The sequence below is a fragment of the Mustelus asterias genome, unplaced genomic scaffold, assembly GCF_964213995.1.
Source record: "Mustelus asterias unplaced genomic scaffold, sMusAst1.hap1.1 HAP1_SCAFFOLD_35, whole genome shotgun sequence".
Lineage (NCBI taxonomy): Eukaryota > Metazoa > Chordata > Chondrichthyes > Carcharhiniformes > Triakidae > Mustelus > Mustelus asterias.
The window spans coordinates 493,685-511,544 of record NW_027590117.1 but is presented as its reverse complement, the minus strand read 5'-3'; the positions used below and the strand labels follow the sequence as shown (position 1 = coordinate 511,544).

Here is a 17,860-nt window from a genome sequence, read left to right as displayed (position 1 = left end):
TCCCTGCACTATCCCCATAGCCCTGTAAGTTTACTTTCCTCAAATGTCAATCGCAATTCCTCTTTGAAATTATTCAACGTCTCTGTTTCTACCCTCAGGGGTACCAACTTCCAGGTTGTTACTCACTGCATGAAAAGTACTTCCACACGTGCCCTCTCTGTGTCTTCCCAAATCCTTCAACTTGTGCCCCCTCGTCCTTGTACTGTCAGCGAATGGGAACAGCGTTTCTTTGTCTACCTGATCCAGACCTGCCATAATCCTGTCCACCTCTGTCAGATCTCCCCGTCAATCTGCTGTGCTCCAAAAAGGTCAACCCCAGCTTCTCCTATCCAACCTTGTGGCTAAAACCCCTCATTGCTGAAACCATTCTGGCAAATCTCCTCTGCACCCGCTGAATGATCCTCACACGTTTCCTCAAGGGTGCTGAGCAGAACTGGACTCAATACTCCAGCTGTGGTCCAATCAGAGCTTTCTAAAGGCTCAGCGAAACTTGCATGATTCTGGACTCAATGTCTCTGTCCTCATGGGGAGAGTCACTTGTGTGGATGAGGAGGGTTTGAATTAAACTGGCAGGGGGATGGGCAACAGTATATAGAATTAGAAAGGAGGAATATCCAGAGAAGGAAATAGGACCATATAAGATAGGAGTGGATGAAGATGGAATCTAAGAGGAAAACAAGGACAGGTTTAGAAAGCATCCGTGTAATCACACAAAGGGTGGTGAATACGGTTGGTGAGTTAGAAGCACAAAAATCCAGACAGGAATACATGAGAATGGCAATGATGAAAATGCGGTTCAGAAATGGAGAACACCGGACAATTACTATTCAATACAATGTGAACAGGAGTGATAGAGAAGGAAAAAAGAGAGGTGTGGTGAGAAAGAGATAGAGGAGCAAATCTGTATGCAGATCATGGATGACAGATGCAGAATTAATTACATTCTCTCACAGACTGACGTGGAGTTTCCGGCGTTGGACTGGGATAGGCACATTAAGTAGTCTCACAACACCAGGTTAAAGTCCAACAGGTTTATTTGGTAGCACGAGCTATCTGATGAAGGCGCTCCGAATGCTCGTGCTACCGAATAAACCTGTTGGACTATAACCTGGTTTTGTGAGACTGCTTACTGTGTTCACAGACTGACAGGAAGGTTGACCATATGAACGAAGTGTCAGTGGGTGGTCACTTGGGTAACAGTGATCATTGTATCACAAGCTTGACATGAGCACGAAACAATCTAAAGAAACAATCTGAATTGGAAGAGGACTAACTTCAATGGGAGGAGCTGGGATTGAGCCAGAGTCAAATGGACCCAAACTCTGGCAGGAAAAACGGTAACAGAACAATGGGTGATCTTTCAGGACGAAATGTTTCAGGCACAGATTCGGTACATTTCAATAAGGGTGAAAGGGAGGGGAACCAAAGCCAGGGCTCCTTGTATGATGAGGAAGATAGAAAATATCATTAACAATGGGCTAAAAGTGGTCACGAAAAAGCATTGGCCAGCAGGATTAAGGAAAATCCCAAAGTTTTTTACTCATACGTAAAAAGCAAGAAGGGAGCCAGGGAGAGGGTTGGCCCACTCAAGAACAAGGGAGGGAATCTCTGCGTGGAGGTAGAGAAAATGGGTGAGGGATTAAATGAATACTTTGCATTAGTTTCCACCAAAGAGAAGGACTAGGTTGATGATGAGTCTGAGAAAGGACATGCAGATCGTATCGGTCATGTTGAGGTCAAAAAGGAGGAAGTATTGGTATTGTTGAGAAACATTAAGGTAGAAAAAGTGGGCCTGATGGGAGATACTCCAGAATATTGAGAGAGACAAGGGAGGGAATTGTTGGAGCCTTGAGAGAAATCTTTGTATCCGCACTGGCTACAGGGGAGGTCCCAGATCATTGGAGATTCGCCAATGTTGTTCCTTTGTTTAAGAAGGGTCGCAAGTATAATCCAGGTAATTACAGAGCGGTGAGCCCTACATCAGTGGTAGGGAAATTATTGGAGAGGATTCTTCGAGATTGGATATATTCCCACATGGAAATGAGTGGCCGTATTAGTGAGAGGCAACATGGTTTTGTAAAGGCAGGCCGTGTCACACGACCTTCATCGAGTTTTTCGAAGAAGTGACGAAGATGACTGATGAGGGTAGGGCAGTGGATGTTGTCGACATGGACTTCAGTAAGGCCTTTGACAAGGTTCCTCACGGCAGACTGTTGCAGAAGGTGAAGTCGCATGGGATCAGGGGTGAGCTGGCAAGGTGCATAAAAAACTGGCTCATTCAAAGAAGACAGAGGATAGCAGTGGAAGGGTAAGTTTCTGAATGGAGAGCTGTGACAAGTGGCGATCCTCAGGGATCAGTGCTGGGACCTTTGCTGCTGCAATATTATATAAATGATTTGGAGGAAAATGTAACTGGTTTGATTCGTAAGTTTGTGGACGACACAGAGGTTGGTGGATTTGTGGATATTGATGAGGACCATCAGAGGATACATCAGGACATAGATCAGTTGGAGACTTGGACAGAGAGATGGCAGATGGAGTTTCATCCGGACAAATGTGAGGTGATGCATTTTGGAAGGTCTAATACAGATAGGAAATATACAGTAAATGGCAGAACTCTTAAGAGTATTGATAGGCAAAGGGATCTGGGTGCACAGGTACACAGGTCACTGAAAGTGGCAATGCATGTGGAGAAGGTAGTGAAGAAGGCATACGGCATGCTTACTTCATCGGCCAGGGCATTGAGTTTAAAAATTGGCAAGTCATGTGGCAGTTTTATAGAACCTTAGTTAGGCCTCACTTGGAATACAGTGTTCATTTCTGGTGTCCACACTACCAGAAGGATGTGGCGGCTTTTGAGAGGGTACAGAAAATATTCAGCAGGATGTTGCCTTGTATGGAGGGTATTAGCTATGAGGAGAGATTGGAGAAACTTGATTTGTTCTCACTGGAACGACGGAGTTTGAGGAGCGACCTGCTACAAGTCTACAAGATTATGAGAGGCATCGACAGAGTGGATAGTCAGAAGCTTTTTCCAAGGGTGGAAGAATCAATTACAAGGGGGCACAGGTTTAAGGTGTGACGGGCAAGGTTTAAAGGAGATGTACGAGGCAGATTTTGTACACAAAGGGTGGTGGGTGCCCGGAACCCGTTGCCACGGGAGGGAGTGCAAGTGGATGCAACAGTGACTTTTCAGGGGCGTCTTGACAAATACATGAATCGGATGGGAATAGAGGGATATGGTCCCCGGAATTAGTTAAGTCGGGCAGCATAGTCGTTGCAGACTTGGATGGCCGAAGGGCCTGTTCTTGTGCTGTAATTTTCTTTGTTCTTTGTTCACCCAGAGAAAATCCATGCAAATACGGGAGAACGTGGAGACTCCACACAGACAGTGACACAAACCCCGGTCCCCAGTGCTATGAGGCAGCAGCAACTTCCTATTCAGTCTGTGCATAGTCTAAAAATCGTACACACCTCAATCAGGTCTCCTCTCAGCTTTTACTGCTTGAAATAAAACAACCTGACACAATCCAGTACCTCTTCATAGCTCAAATTCTCCATCCCAGGAAACGATCTAGTAAATGGCCACTGCACCCTCTCCAGAGCAATCAAATCCTTACTGTAGTGGTTCATGGTGATGTGGCGTCACCGAAAATTTGTCCAGCTCGATGTGAACCTTCCTGCTCTTACAGTCATTCATTAATACTCCATCCATCACGCTGCATGAATCTTCACAACTCACAGACTCAAAGGTTTTTCCAAGATTGAAAAACACAATGTGCGGCAGCTGGAGGTTTCCTTTGTATTTTCGGGGATCTGGGAATCAGTGGATCATCCAAAAATAGAACTGAAAAAATATAAAATCACAGTATTTATCGACAGTATGCTAATATCAGGGCAGCTGTCGGCGTGTTGACTAAGTGGTATGATGGATAAAGTATCTGGCTTCCATCTTGCTAATGATTTAGTGGGAACGAAAGATTGCAGGTTCGTGTCATGCCGCAGTCACTTTATATAGAATCTGTGTTATTTGCTGGGAACAGAGTTCTCGCTCATCATCTGAAATCCTCTTTTTCTTCCAAACGTTGCAAGGCTCTTTCTCAGAATGTATTTCCTTGTACTTTTGCCCATTAAGCTTGAAGTAATGTCGGTATTTTTAGCTCCCAACAATTCCACAATGTCTGTTTGATCTGGATACATTATTGATGTTCCAAAGTCGAACAAAATTTGAATCAATCGGTTGATTGAAATTATGTAGAGGAAATCCTAATCTCCTCAGGAAGAGGATTAATAATGAGCTGAATTGACTGTTTGTGTTTACACGGATGAAAGGTTATGTCACTGGGCTGGTAATCCAGAGGCCGTATTGACCTTTGGGGATACGGAGTAAATCTCACCACTGCAGTTGGCGAAATTTAAATTCACTGATTTAATACATAGAAACATGGAGAGCAAACAGAAACAGAAGTAGTCGATTCGGCCTAAATAATTCTGTAATTGAAAGCTAGCTTCAACAGCAGCGGCCTTGAAATTCCCGTCCATTGCTTTCCCACAGAAAACATCTTCGCAGAACAACTGAAAACATTTCACGCAACAGGTAACACATTTATAGAACAGAGAAAACTTCTGCACAAGGCGGATGATGTTTACACAACCGGGAACAAATTTACACAGCAGGTAAGAATTTGAAACAACCACAGTTAGGATTTGTCAGCGGCAGAGTCCCAGTTCCACAACAGAGAGAGCCGTTTCGCAGCAGAGAGCACAGTCACACAACAGGAAATACATTTCAAAACAGGGCCTACCTTTGTGTAACAGGAAACAGCTTTTCATAAATAATCAGCTGACCAGCTCAGTATCTTGCTTGTTTGCTCGGCATCTTTTCTGTCTACGTTGTGTGTGTGTCCTGATGGTCTCTGACTGCTTTTCTGTGTGTCTTTCTCTCTCTGCTACATGCGGGTTGATGTTACGTATTATTGTCCAACGAGGGTGAGCTTCCCAGCACGTGGGTCTTTTTTTTAAATAAAAAGAGACAGTGAATCGTTTTTTTGGCTCCCGCGCAACGGTAATAGGCAGGAGAGCTTCGACGTTTGGAGCAGAGTGGCGCGGCGAAAGCGTGCTGGGCCCACAACCCAAAGGTCGATGGATCGGCTGCTGCCCACTGGCATATCCTGACTTTCTCAGCATTAAATTTGCCTCATTATCTTGATCTCCATTACAGTGGGTGGAACAGTGCATTTGTCCAAGTTGGCTAGACAGTTCATTGAGCCAACAGCTCGGGATCATTTCCTGTATTGGTTGAGATTATTCACGAAGGCCCCGCCTTCTTAGCCTTGCTACTCGCCTGAGGAGTGTATCCTCCGGATAAATCACCACCAGTCAGCTCTCGTCTTAGACGACCCAAAGAAATATCTGGGAATGTGGATCTTGCTGTAATGTTACAAGCCATGGACACATCACATCCCTCACACCTTGTCTGGATGTAAAACTGTGCAAAAAAAAATATAAACTGAGCATGTGAACAGGAAGCATCCCTAAAATATCATTTCTATCATAGTTTAGAAATTCATAATTTTGGGAACATTTGCAAACGATCAACTTTACCAAGACACAAAATCTAAAGACCAACTGCAGAAACGTTCCGTGAACCTGACGCGATTGGAACACGCAACTTTCCAACCTGGAGTCAGAACGCTACCGTTGCGCCACGAGAACTGTCTCCCTTTTTAGCCTTCTGTGGAATTACATCGAATGGAAGAGTAACAGTGAAACAAGATTAACGAGAGAGCAGAAACACAACATAATCCTGGGGGAGAAATGTGTTTTTGTTCCGGGCGTGAAAAACACAAGAGTTGCTTTGGTGCTACCTTTAGCATGACGCGGTGGCCGAGTGGTGCAGACGATGTAACTGCTCCTCTACTATGCTCTATACACGTGGGTTTGAAGCCCATCTTCGTTGGTGATGATTTTGCTCTGCCTCCGCATTGAGGGTGAACTGATTATTCGTTCAGTTAATGTGTCGAGGTTCACGGAAACAAGATGAAGTTTGGACCAACAGGCTTGAGGGGGTGAATAGACCAGCAACATTCCATATTCCCATATTTCTAATCCAATGAAAACCTCAAGCTGACAATCGATTCAAATCAGGATACCAGCTTGAGGCAGGAGTTTGCCTCCATGAAAACATGTGGTTTCAGAAGCTCAAAAGAAGATGCCAGTTTCATTTGCATGACTTGTGGCAGATTTTGTCTTTCCCGAATCGCATGTAGTAGCAGGATTGATCATGCGAAAATGGCCATTTGTGTCAGGAGGTTTAGCACGGTAAAAATGCTAATTCGGGTTCGATTCCCGGTTAAGAAAGTTATTTTTCCTTCCCAAAACAACTGATGAGATCACATCGGTCTCTGGCGGAGAATTCTTTTTTATCACTTATTTATTTCACGACTAGCAGTGATTACTAGAACCACGGAATCTCTGCAGCGCAAAATCAAACCATTCGTCCCATCGAGTAAGGACGGAACTTTCATCATTTCACCATCTTGCTCTGCACTACCACTGACCGAGGCCAATAACATCGACGCTGATACGTGGGACACTTCGCAGTTTTGCCTGACATCCCATATACCCTTGGTAACTTTGCAAACATTTGAAATATTGTACAATAGAGTGCTTGTCGTGAAATAAATAAGTGATGAAAAAAATTCTCCGCCAGAGCCCGATGTTGTTGTTCTGGGAATGAAAAGTTGTTTCCGAGACTGGGAATCAAACCAGAGCTGTGGCGGTAAAAGCGTCGAATCCCAACCACGAGACCATCAGGGCGTACATGACAACAGAGACATCACCAGGCAGGAGTGCTACCTTCTAGTCGGTGAACACTTCAGCTGTCAAGGGCATTCAGCTTCTGATCTTCGGGTCAGCTATCTGCAAGGTGGCCTTCAAGACACACGACAACGCAGAATCTCCGAGCAGAAACTGACAGGCAAGTTCTGCATGCATGAGGAAGGCCTCAACCAGGATCTTGGGTTCAGTTCACATGACACATAACCCCCAACATACTTTCTGGGTTTGCAAAATCCTACTAATTGTCCTGACTTACGACAATTCACACCTCTTTAACTTATGTTTATCCCTCCCTCCAGTCGCACTGTCTGTCCCTTTAAAGACTTGATTCTTTGTAAAGACTCGCATTCGAACTATTGTTCACATTCCAAATTGAAATTACCTTGCAATTGTGTTTTTGCCTGTCGATGCCCTGTTTGTGAACCAACCTCCACTCACCTGATGAAGGAGCAGCGCACCAAGCGCTCGTGATTCCAAATAAACTTGTTGAACTTTAACCTGGTGTTGTGAGACTTCTTACTGTGTCCACCCCACCCAAACATTGGCATCGCCACATCAAAGGTGAGCCAAAATGCTGATGAATCGAACGAGCGTTGATCTCAGGTTAGGGTTGATCTCAGATGAGGGTTTTGTTTTCAATCTTGGAGAACAACACAGGAACAATTTGACAAAATAAAATTGCAACATGCTCCCCTTCGGGGAATTGAACCCCGGTCTCCCGCGTGACAGGCGGGGATACTAACCACTATACTAACGAGGAAGCGATGTTTGATGTATTGTACACTTGCCACTTACACTTTCAGAGCGGCAACTGAGTTCTGACGAGATCAGTTCTTTTCCCCAATACGGAGTACCATTTAATGCAAACAGCGGCTTTAACCAACAAATAAAGACCTTTGGATTGGCAGGAAAGACAATGAGATGGATGCATGAAAAAGAACAAGAACCAGGTGGAGACAGAAAGGCGCATTTACCGTTCATTTCAAACTGAATGTTCTTTTTAATTTTGGAGGAAAAACGGCGTGTCTTGAAATCTGAACATGCTGGACAATCTCAGCTGGTCTCTCTCCACAGATGATGTCCGACCTGCTGAGATGTTCTAGCATTTTCATTTGTTGTTTCAGATTCCAGCATCGGCAGTATTTTGCTTTTATCTTGTCTGGAACTGCGTTTTTATTTCCAAACCGCTGGAAGTTCCAAAGTGCTTTACAGCTGAGATGCTTTTCTTCAATTATATTGTCTTTTGCATTGCCCGAGGGATAGGTGCAGATTGAGCAAAGACAGACAATATCATTCCCACTCTCACATAATCATGGAAAAATTATTTCTGTGGTTATTATCATCTCATCAGTTGTTTGATTTCGATTCATTTGATAAAAGCTGCCTCAGTTAAAATCTTATTGGTGCATACCTCGTGAGCCACTGGAAAATGAACCAAGTTTACAAACCGTTTCTGAATTCATGAAGTTGAACGTTAATTATTCTGTATCTCAGATGATAATTTTAAGAAGCTCAATTGAGGCTCTGCTGTCCATGGTTCGGCCACGGATTCGATAATCAAACAGATTTCCAAGCAGTGTCTGCAACATAGAACCACGTAATCCCTGCAGCGCAAAAGCAAGCCACTCGCCAGAGTCTGATGTGATCTGATCAGTTGTTTCATTTGATTTGATTTGATTTGATTTATTTTTGTCACATGCATTAGCCATACAGTGAAAAATATTGATTCTTGCGCGCTCTACAAACAAAACATACCGTTAATAGAGAAGAAAACGAGAGAGTGCAGAATGTAGTGTTCCAGTCATAGATAGGATGCAGAGAAAGGCCAACTTAATGCAAGGTAAGTCCATTCAAAAGGCTGACAGCAGCAGTGGATAAGATGTTCGTGAGTCGGTTGGTACGTGACATCTGGCGTTGGTATATTTTTCCCGACGGAAGAGGGTGGAAGAGAGTACGTCCGGGTTGCGTGGGGTCCTTAATTATGCTGGCTGTTTTGCCGAGGCAGCGGGAAGTGTCGTCAGAGTCAATTGATGAGAGGCTGGTTTGCGTGATGGATTGGGCAACATTCACAACCTTTTGTTGTTCCTTGCAGTGGAGCACAGATCACGATCCACACCAAACTGTGATAGAACAAGAAAGAAAGCTTATTTCGTGAATCTGTAAACGTTGCTAAGAGTCATAGCTGACATGCCAAATTTCGTTTGGGAATGAAATTCCTTTGTTTTGGGAATGGAAAGAAGCTTGCCTGACTCAGAATGGAACACAGGCCACGGTGGTGAAAGCGCCGAATCCTAACCACCAAACCACCGGAAAGTGTTTGCGGCCTCAACGACATCACCAGTTTGCAGTATTGCCTTCCAACAGGGGAACTCTTCCGCAGTCAAGGCCATTCAGCCTCGGATCTTCAGGTCTCTTCAAGACAAACGACAACGCAGAATCGCCGAACAGAAACAGACAGGCAAGTTCCACAGGCAAGGTCCCGGGGTTCAAATGTTTTAGTCGAAGTAGGGAAGGAGGTAGAAGAGGGGGAGGGGTAGCATTATTGGTCAGAGATTGTATCACAGTGTCAGAGAGGAGGTTTGATGAGGACTTATCTGTTGAGGTAGTATGGGCGGAGATTAGAAATAGGAGAGGAGAGGTCACCCTGTTGGGAGTCTTTTATAGACCTCCTAAAAGTTCTAGAGAGGTTGAGGAAAGGATTGCGGAGTCAATCCTGCTTAGGAGTGAAAGTAATAGGGCAATTGTTATGGGGGATTTTAACTTGACTAATATTGACTGGAATTGTTATAGCTCTAGCTCGTTAGAGGGGTCAGTTTTTGTTCAAAGCGTGCAGGAAGGTTTTTTGACTCAGTATGTAGACAGGCCAACTAGAGGTGAGGCTATATTGGATCTGGTGCTGGGAAATGAGCCAGACCAGGTGCTAGACTTGGAAGTTGGTGTGCATTTTGGTGATAGTGACCACAATTCGGTTACGTTCACCTTAGTGATGGAAAGGGATAGGCATGAACCTCGGGCCAGTGGTTTTAGCTGGGGGAAGGGTAATTATGAGGCTATTAGGAGAGAATTAGGAAACATAGGTTGGACTAGGAGATTACAGGGACTGGGAACGTCCGACATGTGGAGTTTTTTCAAGGAGCAGCTACTGCGAGTCTGTGATAGGTATGTCCCTGTCAGGCAAGGAGGAATTGGTAGGGCTAGGGAACCGTGGTGCACCAAAAAAGTTTCTTTGTTGGTTAAAAAGAAAAAGGAGGCTTATGTTCGGATGAGACGTGAGCACTCGGGTAGTGCACTAGAAAGCTTTAGATTGGCTAAGAGGGAGTTGAAGAGCGAGCTTAGAAGGGCTAAAAGGGGACATGAGAAGACTTTGGCGGATAGGGTTAAAGAGAATCCTAAGGCGTTCTATAGGTATGTCAAGAACAGAAGGTTGGTTAGGGCAAGTTTAGGGCCAGTTATAGATGGCAGAGGGAAGTTATGTGTGGAACCGGAGGAGATTGGTGAAGCATTGAACCAATATTTCTCTTCGGTGTTCACGCAAGGGGACATGAATATAGCTGAGGAGGACACTGGGTTGCAAGGGAGTAGAATAGACAGTATTACAGTTGATAAGGAGGATGTGCAGGATATTCTGGAGGGTCTGAAAATAGATAAATCCCCTGGTCCGGATGGGATTTATCCAAGGATTCTCTGGGAGGCAAGAGAAGTGATTGCAGAGCGTCTGGCTCTGATCTTCAGGTCGTCGTTGGCCTCTGGTATAGTACCAGAAGATTGGAGGTTAGCGAATGTTGTCCCATTGTTTAAGAAGGGGAACAGAGACTTCCCCGGGAATTATAGACCGGTGAGTCTCACTTCTGTTGTCGGCAAGATGTTGGAAAAAATTATAAGGGATAGGATTTATAGTTATTTGGAGAGTAATGAATTGATAGGTGATAGTCAGCATGTTTTTGTGGCAGGTAGGTCGTGCCTTACTAACCTTATTGAGTTTTTTGAGAAAGTGACCAAGGAGGTGGATGGGGGCAAGGCAGTGGACGTGGTATATATGGATTTTAGTAAGGCGTTTGATAAGGTTCACCATGGTAGGCTTCTGCAGAAAATGCAGATGTATGGGATTGGGGGTGATCTAGGAAATTGGATCAGGAATTGGCTAGCGGATAGGAAACAGAGGGTGGTGGTTGATAGTAAATATTCATCATGGAGTGCGGTTACAAGTGGTGTACCTCAGGGATCTGTTTTGGGGCCACTGCTGTTTGTAATATTTATTAATGATCTGGATGAGGGTATAGTTGGGTGGATTAGCAAATTTGCTGATGACACCAAAGTCGGTGGTGTGGTAGACAGTGAGGAAGGGTGTCGTAGTTTGCAGGAAGACTTAGACAGGTTGCAAAGTTGGGCCGAGAGGTGGCGGATGGAGTTTAATGCGGAGAAGTGTGAGGTAATTCACTTTGGTAGGAATAACAGATGTGTTGAGTATAGGGCTAACGGGAGGACTTTGAATAGTGTGGAGGAGCAGAGGGATCTAGGTGTATGTGTGCATAGATCCCTGAAAGTTGGGAATCAAGTAGATAAGGTTGTTAAGAAGGCATATGGTGTCTTGGCGTTTATTGGTAGGGGGATTGAATTTAGGAGTCGTAGCGTTATGTTGCAACTGTACACAACTCTGGTGCGGCCGCACTTGGAGTACTGTGTGCAGTTCTGGTCCCCACATTACAGGAAGGATGTGGAGGCTTTGGAGTGGGTGCAGAGGAGGTTTACCAGGATGTTGCCTGGTATGGAGGGGAGATCCTATGAGGAGAGGCTGAGGGATTTGGGATTGTTTTCGCTGGAAAGGCGGCGGCTAAGAGGGGATCTTATTGAAACATATAAGATGATTAGAGGTTTAGATAGGGTGGATAGTGATAGCCTTTTTCCTCTGATGGAGAAATCCAGCACGAGGGGGCATGGCTTTAAATTGAGGGGGGGTAGTTATAGAACCGATGTCAGGGGTAGGTTCTTTACCCAGAGGGTGGTGAGGGATTGGAATGCCCTGCCAGCATCAGTAGTAAATGCGCCTAGTTTGGGGGCGTTTAAGAGATCCGTAGATAGGTTCATGGACGAAAAGAAATTGGTTTAGGTTGGAGGGTCACAGTTTTTTTTTAACTGATCGGTGCAACATCGTGGGCCGAAGGGCCTGTTCTGCGCTGTAATGTTCTATGTTCTATGTTCTATGTTCTACATGCATGAGGAAGTGCTCAACCGGGATCTTGGGTTCAAGTTACCCGACACATCACTTCCACCATACTCTCTGAGTTTGCAAAATCGTTCTAACTGTCCTGACTTGACAGAAGTCACACTTCTTTAATCTGTGATTATCCCTCTCTCCACCCTTGCTGTCTGTATCTTTAACGTCTAGATTACCTGAAAAGACTCGCATTCGAACCATTGTTTTCACTCCAATCTGTAATTCTCGTACTATTGTATTTGCGTCTATTTGTCAACCTCCTTCAACTCATCTGAAGAAGGAGCAGCGCTCCGAAAGCTGGTGATTCCATCTTTAACCTGGTGTTGTGAGACTTCTCACTGTGCCCACCTCAGTCCAACGCCGGCACTTCCACATCAACACTAGTGCGAGCAGATCATCTTTTGAGGACATGGAAAATTGATCAGAATTGTGGGTTGATGTGTTCCATTTTCCATCCTCACTGCTCAGAGCCCTCACCACGCAATCCAGGTGTCACATTAATTTCTATATTTCTTATCTGAAGGCGTTATAATGCTGATAAAGTTGTCTGTCATATTGGGCAGACGTTGTGAAACACCTGTATTAAGTCAGGAAACATTACTTGGATTTCAGTCTTCTATCATTTTAATTCTAAATCTTGCTTTATACTGATTTTTCCATCTCAGCCTCCTGCAATGTTCCAATGATGCTCAATGTAAACTCCAAAAATGGAAACTCATCCCTCAATGAAGCACGTTGCTGCCTTTCAGACTCAGCATCGAGTCAAACAATTTCAGACATTAAACTCAGATCCATTCTGTTCCAATTTTCTTTGCAGGTTTCTATTTTATTCTCTTGTCTACTCTTGTTTTTCTTTCGGGCTGTTCATCACTCTGCCATCCTCACCACATTTTAGACACATATCTGGTTTCTTCCCCTTCCCCTTTAGATTAATGTAGGTAAAAAATACCTCAGACTAGCCGTACATCAAAATGCAGTGTTTATTTTCACAATTGTGGCAGAAGCCAGGTTCCTAACAGCGGAGCCCCAGCCTTTCTCCTCGAACACAAGTAAGAACAGAGTTTTATACAGACCGGTTCCCGCTCTTTATTACATTGCAACTTTCCAAGATGTATGTGACTGTTCATTGTTCATTGTGTGATTCTTGCTGCACCGACAGTTTCTTCCCTTGCGTAGTTTGTGCAATCTCCAAGGCCGCGATTGTTTCTGCTCTATCCTGTTCGTCATTCATAGCCTTGAAAAACATCACAGGTTTTGCACAAACAAGTTAAATGATATGTATACAAGGGTATCAGGGTCTGTATAACACTCTATATCTATATAGTGAGGATGAATATCATGAATATATGTGAATCTATGATTATACGGTCACAGAAGGCATACATGTCAACTCCATCATGTTAAAGAAAGTCACAAAAAATGGAATCCAGCTTAGCTTATTCGAGCTGGGTTAGCCGCGTTCCTGAATACGATAAGCTGGAGACAGCAGGAATATTTGTTCCTCTTATCTGGTCTGGATGCACGAAAACAATGAATTTTAACAAAAACAATGAATTCTCCAGTACCCCTCACGAATCTCTTAAGTATTACAGAGGTGAGTCTAAATGCTCAAGTGTTCCAAGATTCATTCACCCATTCCCGTCTTCAAGACGTACACCAAAAACTCTTCTGTCATTTAATCATTGCTGCACTTCACCTCGTATGGAGACGACAAGCGAACCGTTCAAACTCAATGCAGTGATGAGTGACGAATGAGAATGTATTAACGTTCTGGCAGAAAATGAATATCTCCGCCTTTTTCCTGTAACACTGCACATTTTTCATTTTTTTAATAGCAGTCGAATTCATTTTGAAATGCTTCAATTGAACCTTCCTCCAGTCTCCAGCAGTCCATTCCACACATTAAGCACTCGCTGCGTGAAAAAACGTTTTCCCCGTGTTTCTTTTCCTTCCTTTGATAATGATGTTAAATCTCTTCTCTTTCATTCTTCATCATTCCACGAGCAGGAACAGCCCTGTCTTAGATTTTAGAAACGGTTTGGAATCTGGCTTTATTTTCCAGTGGCTGGCAGAGATATGCACGAATATGATGTGAACTGACGCAGAATTTATCAAAAGAATTTATATCCAGCAATTAATGAGATGGTCGTTACTGCATAAAAAAAAATCTTTCCATAATTGTGTGTGATTGGCAATGATAATTTCAATGAATCTGCAACTATACCATGGTCAATACAGAAGAAAATCATTTTTAAAATCTGAGCTGTTCGCACTTTGGGACTTGCAGCGGCTGCGGGGGCGGGCGTCGGTGGCTGGGGGGGGGGGGGGGGGGTGGCGGCTGCGGGGGCTGGTGACAAAAACGAATTCATCGCCAGGAGATAAGAGCAACATACTGCAGATGCTGGAATCAGAAAGAATAAACAAAAATACTGGAAGATATCAGCGGCTCTGACGTGATATGTTGAGAGAGAGCAGCTGAATTTGTCCAGCATGTTCAGATTTGTAGACATGCCATCTTTGATCCAAAAGGAAAACGAACATGCAGGCGGACGTTTCGATCTTCACCTTCTTGAGGTTTTCATGCGTCCTTCTCAAACTATTTATTGCTAATCTACAAACCGCATAGCTCCGTTTACACGTTAGTATCGTGGTTGGTATCTGCGCCTTACACGCGGGAGACCGGGGTTCAATTCCCCGACGGGGAGTTTATCTCAATTTCGGTACCTCACGTTGTCCCTTTGAAATCGCCAATATTTTAATGTTAAAAAAATGACTCTCAAGTCAAAATGCTTTCCAAAATGCGATTCATTACATGCCTTGGACATTTCTCGTCGCTGCAGATCAACCTTCTTTCAATTCAACAACTTTTAACTCACCTCTGATGTGGGCATGCCGGCGTTGGATTGGCGGGGTTACAGTAAGAAGTCTCAGAAAAACAGCTTAAAATCCAACAGGGTTTATTTGGAATCACGAGATGTCGGATTGCTGCCCCTCCACCAGGTGAACGGAGGGATCTTCACATCACGGCATCGTCAGGCCAAGAAACAATCGGAAAACAATTACCATTTGGATTGTGAACAATGGTTAGAATGTGAGTCTTTACAGTTTATCCAGTGTTGAAAGGTACAGACAATGCGAGTGAGGAGAGGGATGACAGGATACTGATGTGTGAGTTGACTGATGCGAGTGCAGTTATTAAGATATTGTAAATGCGGGTAGCATAGCGAGGGTTTGGAGTCGTGCGACCTAAAGCCAAGTATGTGGAACTTTCGTGTCAGTTTCTGCTCGGAAATTCTGCGTTGTCATGTGTCATGAAGGTCGCCTTGGTGAACGCTGACCCGAAGATGGGAGGCTGAATGACCGACACTGCTGATGTCTTCCCCGAATAGAAAGTGACACTGCGGCCTGATCATTCCGAACATGTCTCGTGTGCTCCCTGATGGTCTCGTGGTTAGGATTCGGCGCTCTCACCGCCGAAGCCCGGGTTCGATTCCCGGGCAGGGAATGTTATGTTCATTCCCAGAGCAACTGATCACTCCACATCGGGCTTTGAAAGAGATCTTATTTTTGTAACGTCTGTTTTACAATAATTCAAATGTTTGTTGAACTACCAACTGTATTTGGGATGTCAAGTCATGCTGATAAGTGGCCCACCTGTCAGCGTCTCCGTTATTTACCCGAGCAAAGTTTTGGGATACAAGAAGGTGGCGAAATGGTGTATCGGCTGCCCTGACGCGAGAGGATAAATTGGCTACCTTTTCCGCTGCAGGCATGATGTGGTTCGATCTTTTAGAAATGTGCGTTATTTTTCGAATACGTCGCAACACCGTGGAGTTTTAATTGAGCTCCTAAAAATTATCATCGGAAACACAGAACATGTAAACAACGACTTCAAGATTTTAGAACCGGTTTGGAATCTGGCTTCATTTTCCAGTGGCTGGCAGAGATATGCACGAATATGATGTGAACTGAAGCAGCAGTTAACAAATGAATCTATATCAAACAATTAATAAGAACAAAATCTTTCCATAAATGTGTGTGATTGTCAATGATAATTGCAATGAATCTGCAACTAAACCACGGTCAGGACAGAAGAAAATTATTTTAAAAATCTGAGCTGTTCGCACTTTGGGACTTTCAGCGGTTTGGGTGGGTGGGGGGGGGGGCGAGGCGGGGCGGGCGGGGGGAGCGGGGGGGGAAGGGGCGGGGGCGGGGGGGGGGGGGGTGAGCGGCCGGTGGGCGTGGGGAATGTGGGTGGTGGGGCGAAGGGGGACAAAAACGAATTTCTCGCCATGGGATAAAAGCAAAATACTGCAGATGCTGCAATCAGAAAGAACAGACAAAAATACTGGAACAGATCAGCAGCTCTGACGTGATCTGTTGAGAGAGATCAGCTGAATTTGTCCCTCATGTTCAGATTTGTAGACATGCCATCTTTGATCGAAAAGGCAAAAGAACATGCACGCGCAACTTTCGATCTCAACCTTCTTGATGTTTTCATGCGTCCCTCTGAATCTCTTTACGGCTAATCCACAAGACGAAGTCAACTGGGTAAACCTGCAGTTCGCTCCATTCAATGGCACTCCGTAATCGGCTAAAATAACACATCTCGGCACAGTTCTGTCGTTCCTCGGCAACAAATGTACAATGCGTACCTGAGCTCAATGCGCCCACCTCCGCGGAGCATTGTTTCCTCGTTAGTATCGTGGTTAGTATCTCCGCCTGTCATGCGGGAGGCCGGGGTTCAATTCCCCGACGGGGAGTTTATCTCAATTTCGGTACCTCACGTTGTCCGTTTGAGATCGCCGACATTTTAATGTCACAAAAATGACTCTCCAGTCAAAATGCTTTCCAAAATGCGATTCTTCCATGCCTTGGACATTTCTCGTCGCTGCAGATCAACTTTCTTTCAATTCAACAACATTTTACTCACCTCTGATGTGGGCATGCCGGCGTTGGATTGGCGGGTTACAGTCAGAATTCTCAGAAAAACAGCTTAAAATCCAACAGGGTTTATTTGGAATCACGAGATGTCGGATTGCTGCCCCTCCACCAGGTGAACGGAGGTATGTTCACATCACGGCATCGTCAGGCCAAGAAACAATCGGAAAACAATTACCATTTGGATTGTGAACAATGGTTAGAATGTGAGTCTTTACAGTTTATCCAGTGTTGAAAGGTACAGACAATGCGAGTGAGGAGAGGGATGACTGGATACTGATGTGTGAATTGAGTGATGCGAGTGCAGTTATTAAGATATTGTAAATGCGGGCAGCATGGCGAGGGTTTGGAGTCGTGCGACCTAAAGCCAAGTATGTGGAACTTTCGTGTCAGTTTCTGCTCCGAAATTCTGCGTTGTCATGTGTCATGAAGGTCGCCTCGGAGAACGCTGACCCGAAGATGGGAGGCTGAATGACCGACACTGCTGATGTCTTCCCCGAATAGAAAGTGACACTGCTGCCTGATCATTCCAAACGTGTCTCGTGGGCTCCCTAATGTTCTAGTGGTTAGGATTCGGCGCTCTCACCGCCGCGGCCCGGGTTCGATTCCCGGTCAGGGTATGTTATGTTCATTCCCAGACCAAATGATCACTCCACATCGGGCTTTGAAAGGGATCTTGTGTTTGGAACGTCTGTTTTACAATAATTCAAATGTTTGTTGAACTACCAACTGTATTTGGGATGTCAAGTTATGCTGATAAGTGGCCCACCTTTCAGCGTCTCCATTATTTACCTGAGCAAAGTTTTGGGATAGAAGGCGGTGGCGAAATGGTGAATCGGCTGCCCTGACGCGAGAGGACAAATT

General features: G+C 44.7%; 3 non-coding genes across 3 annotated transcripts; 2 read left to right on the top strand and 1 right to left on the bottom strand.

Annotated features, from left to right (window-relative positions):
* Window positions 1-7,528: 7,528 nt before the first annotated feature.
* trnad-guc (transfer RNA aspartic acid (anticodon GUC)) lies at window positions 7,529-7,600 on the bottom strand. Its single transcript has one exon. It is a non-coding gene; the product is annotated as a tRNA-Asp (tRNA).
* A 7,888-nt stretch (window positions 7,601-15,488) lies between these two features.
* Window positions 15,489-15,560, top strand: trnae-cuc (transfer RNA glutamic acid (anticodon CUC)). Its single transcript has one exon. It is a non-coding gene; the product is annotated as a tRNA-Glu (tRNA).
* Window positions 15,561-16,746: 1,186 nt separating this feature from the next.
* On the top strand, window positions 16,747-16,818 carry trnad-guc (transfer RNA aspartic acid (anticodon GUC)). Its single transcript has one exon. It is a non-coding gene; the product is annotated as a tRNA-Asp (tRNA).
* Window positions 16,819-17,860: the final 1,042 nt, after the last annotated feature.